The 13,419-nt window shown below is 43.0% G+C and overlaps 1 long non-coding RNA gene across 2 annotated transcripts; it reads left to right on the top strand.

The window, feature by feature from the left end:
- The first annotated feature begins 5,323 nt into the window (after window positions 1-5,323).
- On the top strand, window positions 5,324-7,686 carry LOC124675638. Of its 2 annotated transcripts, none has more exons than XR_006993362.1 (3): window positions 5,324-5,496; window positions 6,091-6,218; window positions 6,350-7,686. It is a non-coding gene; the product is annotated as an uncharacterized LOC124675638 (long non-coding RNA). The 2 variants fall into 2 exon arrangements; XR_006993361.1 differs by having other exon boundaries at window positions 6,344-7,686.
- The last annotated feature ends 5,733 nt before the right edge of the window (window positions 7,687-13,419 follow it).

Here is a 13,419-nt window from a genome sequence, read left to right as displayed (position 1 = left end):
AGAATCAACAAGTGCATACAACGGGTGCAAGCCGGCTTTGCACATGCGGATACTAAGGTGGCCTTGACGAGCCTAGCATGTACGTACATGGTCTCGGAACACGTGATACCGAAAGGTAGAGCATGAATCATATGATTGATATGATGAACACTTTGAGTGTTCGCCATTAAAATTACACCTTGTCTCGTGATGATCGGACTTAGGTGTGGTGGATTTGGTTCGTGTGATCACTAAGACAATGCGAGGGATATTGTTTTGAGTGGGAGTTCACCTAGATTTCTAATTATGTTGAATTAAAATTTGAACTCAATTTGTCATAAACTTAGTCTAAACTTTTGCAAATATATGTTGTAGAGATGGCGTCCCCAATCCATTTTAACCAGCTTCCTAGAGAAAGAAAAACTTAAGAGCAACGGTAGCAACTTCACCGACTGGTTCCGTCATGTGAGGATCTTCCTCTCTCGGCGGAAATCTGCAATATGTGCTTGATGCACCACTAGGTGACCCTCCCGCGAAACCGAAACCGATGAAGTAAAAGCCGTTTACGAGACTCGGAAAACTCGGTACTCTCAAGTTCGAGTGTGCCATCCCGTGCGGTCCGGAATCCGATCTTCAAAAACGTTTTGAGCACCACGATCCTCATGAGTTGATGAATGAGCTGAAAGCTATTTTTGAGACTCATGCGGCCGTGGAATGCTATGAAGCATCGAAACATTTCTTCAACTCGTATGATGGAAGAAGGCAGCTCCATTAGTGAGCACATGCTCGCCATGACCGGGCATGCGAAGAAACTCGGTGACTTGGGAATAGTGATTCCTAACAGATCGGGGATTAATCGTGTCCTTCAATCACCGCCACCAAGTTACAAGAACTTTGTGATGAACTACAATATGCGTAACATGAACAAGGAGTTACCTGAACTCTTTGGCATGCTAAAAGCTGCTGAGATTGAGATCAAGAAAGAGCACCAAGTGTTGATGGTCAACAAGACCACCAGTTTCAAGAAACAGGGCAGGTCTAAGGGAAAATTCAAGAAGGGTGGCAAGAAAGCTGCCACGCCTCCTATGAAACCTAAGAACAGCCCTAAGCCTGATGCTGAGTGCTATTACTGCAGGAGAAGGGCACTGGAAGCGTAATTGCTCCAAGTATTTGGCGGATCTGAAGAGCGGCCTTGTCAAGAAGAAGAAAGAAGGTATATCTGATATACATGTTATAGATGTTTATCTCACTCGGTTCTCGTTCTAGTACCTGGGTATTTGATACTCGGTTCGGTTGCTCATATTTGTAACTCGAAACAGGAACTAGAGAATAAACGAAGACTACTGAAAGATGAAGTGACGATACGCGTTGGAAATGGATCCAAAGTCGATGTGATCGCTATCGGCACACTTCCTCTACATCTACCTTCAGGATTAGTTTTAAGCCTAAATAATTGTTATTTTGTACCCGCGTTGAGCATGAACATTATATCTGGATCTTGTTTAATGCAAGACGGTTATTCATTCAAGTCTGAGAACAATGGTTGTTCTATTTTTATGAATAATATCTTTTATGGTCGAGCACCCGAAAAAGAATGGCTTATTTCCGTTAGATCTCGATAGTAGTGATACGCATATACATAACATTGATGCTAAGCGAATTAAATTGAATGATAATTCTACTTATATGTGGCACTCGTCGTCTTGGTCATATTGGAGTGAAGCGCATGAAGAAACTCCATACCGATGGATTACTTGAATCACTTGACTTTGAGTCACTTGATAGATGCGAAGCATGTATAATGGGAAAAATGACTAAGACTCCATTTTCTCGGTATGATGGAGCGAGCTACCGACTTATTGGAAATCATACATACCGATGTGTGCGGACCAATGAGCGTAGCATCGCGCGGTGGTTATCGTTATGTTCTAACCTTCACGGATGATCCGAGTAGATATGGGTATATCTATTTCATGAAACATAAATCCGAAACTTTTGAGAAGTTTAAGGAATTCCAAAGTGAAGTAGAAAATCAACGTAACAAGAAGATTAAATTTCTACGATCCGATCGCGGAGGTGAATATCCGAGTTATGAGTTTGGCATGCATTTAAAGAAATGCGGAATACTTTCACAATTGACACCGCCGGGAACACCACAACGAAACGGTGTGTCCGAACGTCGTAATCGAACTCTCTTAGATATGGTTCGTTCTATGATGTCTCTTACTGATTTACCTTTATCATTTTGGAGTTATGCATTAGAGACAGCCGCATTCACTTTAAATAGAGCACCATCAAAATCCGTTGAAAAGACACCGTATGAATTATGGTTTAATAAGAAACCTAAGTCGTCGTTCCTTAAAGTTTGGGGTTGCGAAGCCTATGTAAAGAAGTTACAACCGGACAAGCTAGAACCCAAAGCGGAGAAATGCGTCTTCACAGGATACCCTAAGGAAACTATAGGGTACACTTTCTATCACAGATCCGAAGGCAAAATCTTTGTTGCTAAGAATGAAACCTTTCTTGAGAAAGAATTTCTCACTAAAGAAGTGACTGGAAGAAAAGTAGAACTCGATGAGATTGATGAATCTATACTCGTTGATCAGAGTAGCGCATTACCGGAAGTTGTACCTGTACCGCCTACACCGGCAACCGAGGAAGCTAATGATAATGATCATGAAACTTCGAACGAGGAAACTACTGAACCTCGCAGATCGACAAGGGAACGTGCCACTCCTGATTGGTATGATCCTTGTCTAAATGTTATGATTGTGGACAACAATGATGAGGACCCTACGACGTATGAAGAAGCGATGATGAGCCCAGATTCCAACAAATGGCAAGAAGCCATGAAATCCGAAATGGGATCCATGTATGATAACAAAGTATGGACTTTGGTAGACTTACCCGATAGCCGCAAGGCTATCGAAAATAAATGGATCTTCAAGAGAAAAACAGATGTCGATGGTAATATTACTGTCTATAAAGCTCGACTTGTCGCAAAGGGTTTCCGACAAATTCAAGGTGTTGACTACGATGAGACTTTCTCACTCGTAGCGAAGCTAAAATCTGTGAGGATTTTGTTAGCAATAGCTGCATTTTTTCGATTATGAGATTTGGCGAGATGGATGTCAAAACGGCGTTCCTTAATGGAGACATTGAGGAAGAGTTGTATATGGTAAAACCCAAAGGTTTTGTCAATCCTAAAAATGCTCGACAAAGTATGCAAACTTCAGCGTTCAATCTATGGACTCGAAGCAAGCATCAAGAAGTTGGAACCGACGCTTTGATAAGGTAATCAAAGACTTCGGGTTTATACGATGCCATGGAGAGGCTCGTATTTACAAGAAAGTGAGTGGGAGCTCCGTAGCATTCCCGATATTATATGTAGATGACATATTATTGATTGGGAATGATATAGAACTATTAAGCAGTGTAAAAGGTTATTTGAATAATAGTTTTTCAATGAAAGACCTTGGTGAAGCATCGTATATATTAGGCATCAAGATTTATAGAGATAGATCAAGACGCCTAATAGGGCTATCACAGAGTACATACCCGGACAAGACTCTAAAGAAGTTTAGAATGGACGAAAGTAAGAAAGGGTTTTTACCTATGTTACCAGGCAAGGTCTTGAGTAAGACTCAAGGACCGGCTACGGCAGAAGAAAGAGAAAGGATGAGTCAGATCCCCTATGCTTCGGCAGTAGGCTCTATTATGTATGCCATCGCCAATGCACAAGAACCAAGGTCACACAAGAGGCTGAAGCATATCAAGCTACGTTACCACTCGATTCGCGAGTACATCGAAGATGGAGAAGTAAAGATTTGCAAAGTACATACTGATCTGAATGTAGCAGATCCGTTGACTAAAGCTCTCCCTAGGGCAAAGCATGACCAACACCAGAATGCCATGGGTGTTAGGTTCCTTACAATGTAATCTAGATTATTGACTCTAGTGCAAGTGGGAGATATGCCCAAGAGGCAATAATAAAAGTGGTTATTATATATCTTTATGTTTATGATAAATGTTTATATACCATGCTATAATTGTATTAACCGAAACATTGATACATGTGTGATATGTAAACAACAAAGAGTCCCTAGTATGCCTCTTAACTAGCTTGTTGATTAATTGATGATTAGTTTCATAATCATGAACATTGGATGTTATTAATAACAAGGTTATATCATTGTATGAATGATGTAATGGACACACCCAATTAAGCGTAGCATAAGATCACGTCATTAAGTTATTTGCTATAAGCTTTCGATACATAGTTACCTAGTCCTTATGACCATGAGATCATGTAAATCACTTATACCGGAAAGGTACTTTGATTACATCAAACGCCCACTGCGTAAATGGGTGGTTATAAAGGTGGGATTAAGTATCCGAAAAGTATGAGTTGAGGCATATGGATCAACGAGTGGGATTTGTCCATCCCGATGACGGATAGATATACTCTAGGCCCTCTCGGTGGAATGTCGTCTAATGTCTTGCAAGCATATGAATAAGTTCATAAGAGACCACATACCACGGTACGAGTAAAGAGTACTTGTCAAGAGACGAGGTTGAACAAGGTATAGAGTGATACCGATGATCAAACCTCGGACAAGTAAAATATCGCGTGACAAAGGGAATTGGTATCGTATGTGGATGGTTCATTCGATCACTAAAGTCATCGTTGAATATGTGGGAGCTATTATGGATCTCCAGATCCCGCTATTAGTTATTGGTCGGAGTGAGTACTCAACCATGTCCGCATAGTTCGCGAACCGTAGGGTGACACACTTAAAGTTGGATGTTGAAATATGGAATGGAGTTCGAATATTTGTTCGGAGTCCCGGATGAGATCCCGGACATCACGAGGAGTTCCGGAATGGTCCGGAGAATAAGATTCATATATAGGAAGTCATTTTATAAGATTTAAAATGATCCGGAAGGGTCTATGGAAGGTTCTAGAAGGTTCTAGAAAAGTCCGGAAGAAACCACTAAGGAAGGCGGAGTCCCGGAGGGACTCCACCTCCCATGGCCGGCCAACCCTAAGGGGGAGGAGTCCCAAGTGGACTCCCCTAAGGCCTCGTTTGGTACGAGGGTATTTGCAGGGATGGGAGAGTATTATCCCGGCCCATTTTCGAAACCCCGCTAATCCCCGAAAGCCCATTTGGTAGAGGAGTTTTGGGCCAAAAAATCCCCGCCCATCCCCGATTAACCCCGTCCCCGACCCATTTTTTGCCTTGGGCCGAATCCCGGACCTGGACCTCGCGTATTATCCCCGTCCCCGACTCCAAGTCTTCGTCTCCAAACCCTACCGAGCGCTGCAGCAAAGCGACCGGCGGCGAGCGACCGGAGGCGAGCGGAGCCGCTGCGGGAGAGGCGGAGCATCTTGCCGGCGAGAGGGGCGGAGCATCTTAGCGGCGGGAGAGGATGGATCCCGCCTAGCCGCTCCCACATCAGGTCGCCGCCGTTCTTGCAGTCTGACCGGCGCCGCCACTACTGCCGTTTCGATCTCCGGTAAGCCCCCTTCTCTGTCGCCCTTTTTCCTTCCATGGCTCCCGATCTGAGTGCCTGTAGCCGTCAAACGCAAAACACTACAGCACCAAATCGTTAGTTGCTGGTGGTTGCACGCGTCCGGCAAGCGGCAGAGCCGCGGGATCCGACGAGCCGGTGGCGACGGCTGCAGCGGTGGTAGTGTCAGCCATTTTGATCTTGGTTGCGATCCGCGCGTGCGCGTCCGGCGTTATGTACGGGTGATGGAGTAGCCGTGGGTGTGCGGCGCGCGCGCTCCACGTCTGTCGTCAGCTACACGACGTCTGCGTCCATGGATCTTGTGGTTGCAGGAGCTCAGCCATGGGTGGTCCAGCGCACGAGTGGACGATGGGGTGACGATGCACTGTTTTATCCGAAATTCCTTCAGATAAAAGAAGTTGAATAATGATGATGGCTTTCTGGAGAGAAAATTCCTTCACGCTAATGACACTTATAACTGTATAGCTGCACGATGAGAGAAAAAGACTGACAATTGCAGCGCAATCATCTGAATTTTGCTATTTTACTTCTTTGGTAATCGGTGCATTATTTGACGTACCTAAGTTGTTTCGATTGTAGGCCGAAGACTCTTCTAGAAATCCAAGAGATATCATTGTAGTACCTACTGCAACAGACAAAAATATTTGCCCACTCCACAAAAGGAAGCAAATCAGTTGGTAAGCTTCCCTGGGTTTTTCTTTTCAAAGGTAAGCTTCTTATTGTGCCCTTATGACTGCAAAATCCATAATTGCAGTACATATTATTCATACTAGCTTTGCTAATCTAAATATGCTTAACCACAATAGATTAATCACCTCCTTGTTATTGACAGGAACAGTCTGGCATTCTCTCCGACTAATTCATTCAGTGGATGCTTTTGGTCATTTTTTTAATTACTCCCTGATATCGAACTATTATTATCTGAAATGCAAAGGCACTTAACAATTCAATAGCTTTATATTCTCATTTCATTGCTAGGCATCTTGAGACTTTTTGAGTATACTGGATGTTGGAACCAAATTTAATATGTTGTTTTTTCATTTTACATACTATATGCTCCTGTGGGTATGCAGCTCATTTCCCAAAATTTACAAGAAGATATAAGCTGTGGGAACGAGATCTTTTGTTAGTTGATAGAAACTAACCTGGTACTGAAGTAATATTCTTGACATTGATAAGAAAAAGTCTCTGGATCCAGACTGGATATAAGTTACCTCAGTTAGTACCTAGTAATTTTTATCTCTTGATATATAAGTTATCTCATGTAGTATAATATAGATGGTTGTTGTTAGTTTTTCTAGGCTGTTGTTGTTTGGATGGATCAATGGCTGCTAGACTGTCTGGGCTGTGGTCAATAGTGTTTATTGTCGAGCTAGCTGCTCCATATCTTGCTCTGGTTTGCTGTCGAGCTAGCTGATCCATTTAACATTTATTGTATGCCTTTGCCTAGTGTGAAGTGCCAATTAAATTTAGTACTATTGTTACTTCCTGTTTTGAATAATTTATGTGCAAAGTAGATGCTTTTGCTCCCTGTTTTGAATAATGTAGGTTGCTCCCTGCTTGTGTATTACTAGTTGGCCCCTGTTTTGAATAATTTATGTGCAAAGTAGATGCTTTTGGTCATTTTTTTAATTACTCCCTGATATCGAACTACTATTATCTGAAATGCAAAGGCACTTAACAACTCAATAGCTTTATTCTCATTTCATAGTTAGGCATCTTGAGACTTCTAAGCATACTGGATGTTGGAACCAAACTTATTCCAATGCAATGTTTTGTTCAGGTTCCGATTTCCAAAAGCCTCCGCAGCCAACGCTACTGTCTAGTGTGGCACAGATCGCTGCAGTTTCTACCACTGATGGCACCTGAGATGTTTGCTCGCCTCTGTTGTTGATTGGTGCAACTTGTTACAACATCTTGTAGTGTCATGGTTGGTCAGAATTTGGAATTTACAACATTTTGTAGTGTCATTTTGTAGTAGCACAAATATCTGTATCCTGGGTTCTGAACTATCAATGTCACTGCCGTGTTGGACCTGGTATTGGACCTGATACGCACGAATAGTCACAATGACATAAAGGTTATCAAAATCTCATATAAGTTTTAGTTCAGATTTCAATGTAAGTGTCGTGTGGCCAATGGTATAAAAATTAAATCTTTGCTACTTCACGTTGATTTCTCTTGTTGATTTCAGTTTTCATTGTGCTCCAATCCCTACCAACCAAATGAACAGTTTTTAGGAGTGGGGATTAGAGAGTATATGGAATGGGGTTTTGTGGGGATTGGGTGAAGGTAGGGGTTTCACCAAATCCTCTAGAGTATTATCCCCACTAATCCCCACAAATACTCCACTACCAAACAAGGCCTAAGGGGGCCAGCCACCCCCCCACATGGAAGGGGGGAATCCCACCCCAAGTGGGATTCCCACCTTGGGTAGGTTTCCCTATCACATGGAAGGTTTTGTGTTCGGGTCTTATTCGGAGACTTGTAGTCCAACACTTGGGGCTTCCACCTATATAATGAGGGGCCAAGGGGAGGGGGCCGGCCATCCCAAGACCACAAGGTGGCCGCACCCCCTAGTGGCCGGCGCCCCCCTCTCCCAAAACCCTAGCGGCCCTCTCTCCTCCACCACATCCCGCACGCTTAGCGAAGCTCCGCCGGGTTTCTCCACCACCACCGACACCACGCCGTCGTGCTGTCGGATTCAAGAGGAGCTACTACTTCCGCTGCCCGCTGGAATGGGGAGGTGGACGTCGTCTTCATCAACAACCGAACGTGTGACCGAGTACGGAGGTGCTGCCCGTTCGTGGCGCCGTGATCAAGATCTTCTACGCGCTTTTGCAAGCGGCAAGTGAACGTCTACCGCAGCAACAAGAGCCTCATCTTGTAGGCTTTGGAATCTCTTCAAGGGTGAGACTCGATAATCCCCTCGTTGCTACCGTCTTCTAGATTGCATCTTGGCTTGGATTGCGTGTTCGCGGTACGAAATTTTTTGTTTTCTATGCAACAAATCCCTACATGTTGGCTATGCTACGGATTCACATGCTTATAGGATCTTCAACAAGTCAAATGGGCGTTTAGTGGAAACATGCGATGTGAATTTTGATGAGGACGATGTCTCTCTAGAAGGGCGAAGTGCTTCTTGTGAGAAAGGAGATGCAACTCCCCCAGAGGTCATTGAGAGGATGGGTGTTGGTTTATATGGACCTCAAGCTCCCTCCTTTGTGTGTCGGGGAAGGACCAAGTTCTACTCAAGTAGAGCCATCTACACCACAAGGCCAAACTTCTTCTAGTGGACAACAACAACAACAACAACAACCTCCACCACCAAGTGATCAAGATCAAGATGCAAGTTCTTCACCGGGCTCCTCGGGGATGACCGCTCCGGATACTACTTATCCTATGAACCCCGAGTTGCCCGACGCTCAAGATGATGATGACGATGCTTTTCCAAACAACAGGTGCAGATACGGATGTTGCCGAATAAAGATTCGGATGTTGTCGAATACAGATTCGAAGCGGATATTACTCGAATACGAATACGGATTGGATGTTTTTTTTAATTTGGAGCGGATACGAATATAAGGACTTAATTCGGACCGGATACGAATATAAGGAAATAATAGATTCATGTCTTATAATGAGCCGATTATAAAACGGTAGAGAGATATATATTATACACTATATAAAAGTTAGACAGATTAGCGATTCCTAAGAGTTTTGGTTACTGTTGATGGGCCATTTTCTCGATAGAAGTTTTACCCGTTTGGTGACATCTTTATGATAGGTGGACTCTTCCAATCTGTTTTTTCTTCTTCGTTTCATTTTTTAAAGGCCTACTCTGCCGGCTCCTTCCTTTTTCCGTTGTATATATCCGGTGCATGATGGTAGATTTTTCTTCTACTTAATTACCGGCACTCATAGCGGTACCAGATAGTTTCTCTCATGTAAAAACTAGAGACATCTTTAGGTGGGCCCCACCAACACCGCTCACCTCTCCAGATTCATCTTTCACCAACACGTCTCTTCCCCAAAACTCAGTCTGGTTTTTCTCCTTCTTCTCGGCTTCCCCAACTGCTGGCTTCCAAGTGCACGCCCACGCCGACGTGCATGCCTCCTTCCACACGGCTTCACGCCTTGCACGCTCTCCTATTACCACCGCCTCGCACGCCCCGTCGCCGTGGCCTACGAAGAAGTCAGCCATGACCGGCGCGGCGGAAACTCCCAGTGGGTCGGACGCTGCACATCAATTCCACCACAGCGCGAGGTGGTGCGACCTCGGCTCACCACAGGACGACGGCCTGAGTTTTCTGGCGGCAACGTCCGCCGTCGGCAACGAAGAAGACCTACATGGCCGGCGTGGCGGGAGGTCCCGGTTGAACTCCACCACCTGGAGAAGAACCCAGGCGATGCCTCATTTTCCCCTTTCTTCCTGTGTAATATTTTGCTTCTTCCCTCTCGATCTGTATTGATACAATGATTGTACTACAATCATGTTTCTCTCCAATTTCGTTTTCATTGATTCTATTTTCCTGAGATTGTTTTTAGGCCCGTCTCAGCTGCTGAACAGAATTTGCAGTGCTGCAAGTTCCATACCAACGGTAGACAAGGCGGTGTCCTCAGAGACAACTAACTCCATGAGCTGTAATGTGTCTTCTCCTCTCCCCTTAATGTTTTCTTTTGATTTCAGAGCACTCCATTGATTCTTTCCGTAAGATTTGTAGGGACACTTTTTTTCCATACGTGCATGCTACATGTTCGACGAAATGACTACTAGAAATAGGGTGGGTAAGAAAAATAGAACAACACACATTTGATAACTCAACTCTATTATGGTCGCCCTCAATGCATTCCTTCCATGATGTGTTGGTTCTGTATACACGAATGATCATCAGACCATGTTGCTATATTAGACCAATTTCATTGTGAAGGTTTTTCCTACCATATTTACAGTTCACTGCAATTTGTTGAACAGAAGGGAATGCGTCAAATAGATTATCAGGTGATGCCTAAAAGTTATAACAGATAATGAAATTGTCAATGTATCGTAGGTTTTTTGATTATTTATCCATATGTATGTAGTGTTTTTGTCTGATTTGCAGGAATTTATGCTCTTACCAGTTACCACCAATTGTAGCCCTACAAATCAAATAAATGGAAGTTTAAGAAATAGTGTCTATCTTCTATCTCGGAATACACTCACTAAAATCGAGCTTATAGGATTTGACTTGCTTTGCATAACCAACTAGATATACATGCTTTTATTTGTCTGCCATTGTGCGAGTAAAAGAAAGAAAAATCCATTCACAGTCTTGCCCCTTTCTCATGATTTCATTTAACTATTTCCTTTTGCAGCTCGGGTTATTTTATTCCAGATTTTACTTACAAGTTACAATCCTGTCATATATGTATAAGAAAATCTACATCACAATGGTAAGTTTCAATCTACATGCATTGATGGTATGGTCAATTCTTTGTGACAGTTTCATTTGCAACTTTCCATTTAGTTAACACTAAATCTGCCATTGGTGCATTGTTCTCTTACCACGGCCAGTTGATAACAAATATCGCTGTGCCTATTTGGCTTACAGACAGAGTGGTGCCTATTTTGTTTCAGATTGTAGAAGCCCTACGCGTTGACTCATTTTTTCCAGTTTGCATTTATATTTCTGTTAGCTCCCATGTCCCAAAAAAACTCCTGATGCTAGGTAGCATTGTGTTATATCTAGCCAAACAACCACCAAAGATGCATATTTGCACGCTAGAAGGTATATTCTCCCTTCTTTGTTTCTTAATATGCTACTTTATTCAGTACAGATTTTAATCAGATATAAAGTAGAGGCCAGCGACATGCCTGTAGATGCTGATCAAGAATCAAATTGGTGGTATTTTTGGTGGCATCGATGAGCTGTTTGCACTAAGGAAGGATGAGGTTCAGAGGTCTGCTAATACTTTGGCAAGTCGACAGGGAACAGGCTTGAGGATGAGTTTCAGCCACTTCTTCTCTACGAGAAACATATATCCCAGATGAGCAAATCACAAGAAACAACGTTTTTCGGAGCATCCAGGTCAGTACATTTAGAACGCGAGATGCCAGCTTGATTTTCATTGATTATGACTAATTAATTTCATTGCTTATCTCAAAGGGGCTTCAAGAGGCCACGAACTATTTTGGATGGAGTGCTGAGCTACTAGATCACCATTTAATTTACCCGTTTCATCTTATTTTCGGAGGTCTCTCTATTGTGTCAGTATGTTAGCATTTTATTGTTAGATGTGTTTTAATCGTCCACAAGTTTTTGACCAGTTCATTTCGAAATCAATAAGTTAACTGGTAAGAGAACCTTGGTTCATCCCCCTGGTTCAGTCCTACTGTGTGCTTTACAAATAAATCGCATTGTGCTCGAATTTGTGCTTCAATAGCTGTACTTTTTTGTTTAATTGATTATTTTTCTGTACAATTGGTGGTGATGCTTCTGGTTTTATAGTTTACATGAACAAAGAAGAGATAACGTCTTTCGTAACAGTAATGGATATGCTGCTTTATTTTGAAATAGAACTACTGTTGCTAAACCTCCATGTCGCTCTTTCGTTGTGCTATTGAATGAACTTCATTTTTAATTATCTGATGCCGAGGTATGTCTTGGTTGGGATTGACTAGCCCACCACCCTGCAGGAAATTTCGACTGAATTGATGGTTATGTTCCTTGGCAGGCCTGCTACCCCTTCTTCACTGAAGCTCACCATCGAAGTTTGGATTAGGCACCAGAACTTACATTGAAGCTCACTTGGCGGGTGATACTTGGACGGTGGCTCATTCGTCCGATGGTATTAGCGGCTTTTTCTTGCCAGTTTATTCTGCAGTACGTGTTTTACTATGCGTGCTCATTCTGCTTTCTTGGTTGCTTGCAGAAATGTGTTCATGCTAGATTCAGTGGTGTTCGTGGTTCTCCTGTAGCTGATCTTTTCCCTGAGATGCTTGCCGGGCTGGCTGCTGGTTCTGCGGTTTCTTCGTTGCAGCTTTGCGAAGGGAATTGAAGGGAATTCTGTTGGCCATTCTCGTGGTTTGTGTCATCTCTGTACTTTTGTCTCTTTTTGTCTGTTTTTGTATTTTTTTTGTTTTCTCTTGACTTCTCCAATGCATGGGCATCCTTTCATGTCTGCTGCCTTTCCCTCCTTGATTCATGGTTCTGCTTCGTCTCTCGGTTTGCTTTGTAGGAGTGATGCTGCCTCTGCACCCTCCCTGCAGGGTCGGGGTTCTTGATCTCCTGTGCCTTCAGTGGGTGGTGATTTGGGTGGGTCATCTTCGCCTTCTGCATATGGTTCTGAGGTTTCTAATCCCGCTCATTCTGATGTTTCTGCTGTACCAGTTGATCCGCTGTTTCACAGTTCGTGCATTTCCTGCTTTTGATGTACCTGTTTTACTGTTATTGGTTGTGTACTAACTGCTCTTTGTTTTTGGTTTCAGTATGTGCTACCTCTTTCACGACTTCTCACATGGCTGCATACTGCTTTTGTACGAGCAGGTAGTGCTTCCGCTTTACTGATTATAGAATCTGAATTTTGCTGCAAAAAGAACTAAAAGAATAGCAGAAAGTTAAGCTCTAGGATGTGATGCAACTACATTTTGGTACTATGTACACGCAAAAATGCTATCTTCTGGATCTTTTGAGCTTAACTAGATATAAGCACTGTAACACACCATCTCGTACACGTTCTAACACACCATTGTTGATTTTGTTTCAGTCCTCCAAGTTACTCATCAGTATCAGTATTGATAAAAGCTTAAAGTAGTGCCGACTATTCTAGATTAACTATTGCAGCCCCTAAGATTTCTCTGTTTTTTGTATTTTTTCAGTCTGTTGAAGACCATCTTAAGGCCGTCCACTCCATTTCCTGTTTTTATAT

Source organism: Lolium rigidum, chromosome 7 (assembly GCF_022539505.1).
Source record: "Lolium rigidum isolate FL_2022 chromosome 7, APGP_CSIRO_Lrig_0.1, whole genome shotgun sequence".
NCBI lineage: Eukaryota > Viridiplantae > Streptophyta > Magnoliopsida > Poales > Poaceae > Lolium > Lolium rigidum.
This window is presented reverse-complemented; position numbering and strand designations above follow the sequence as displayed.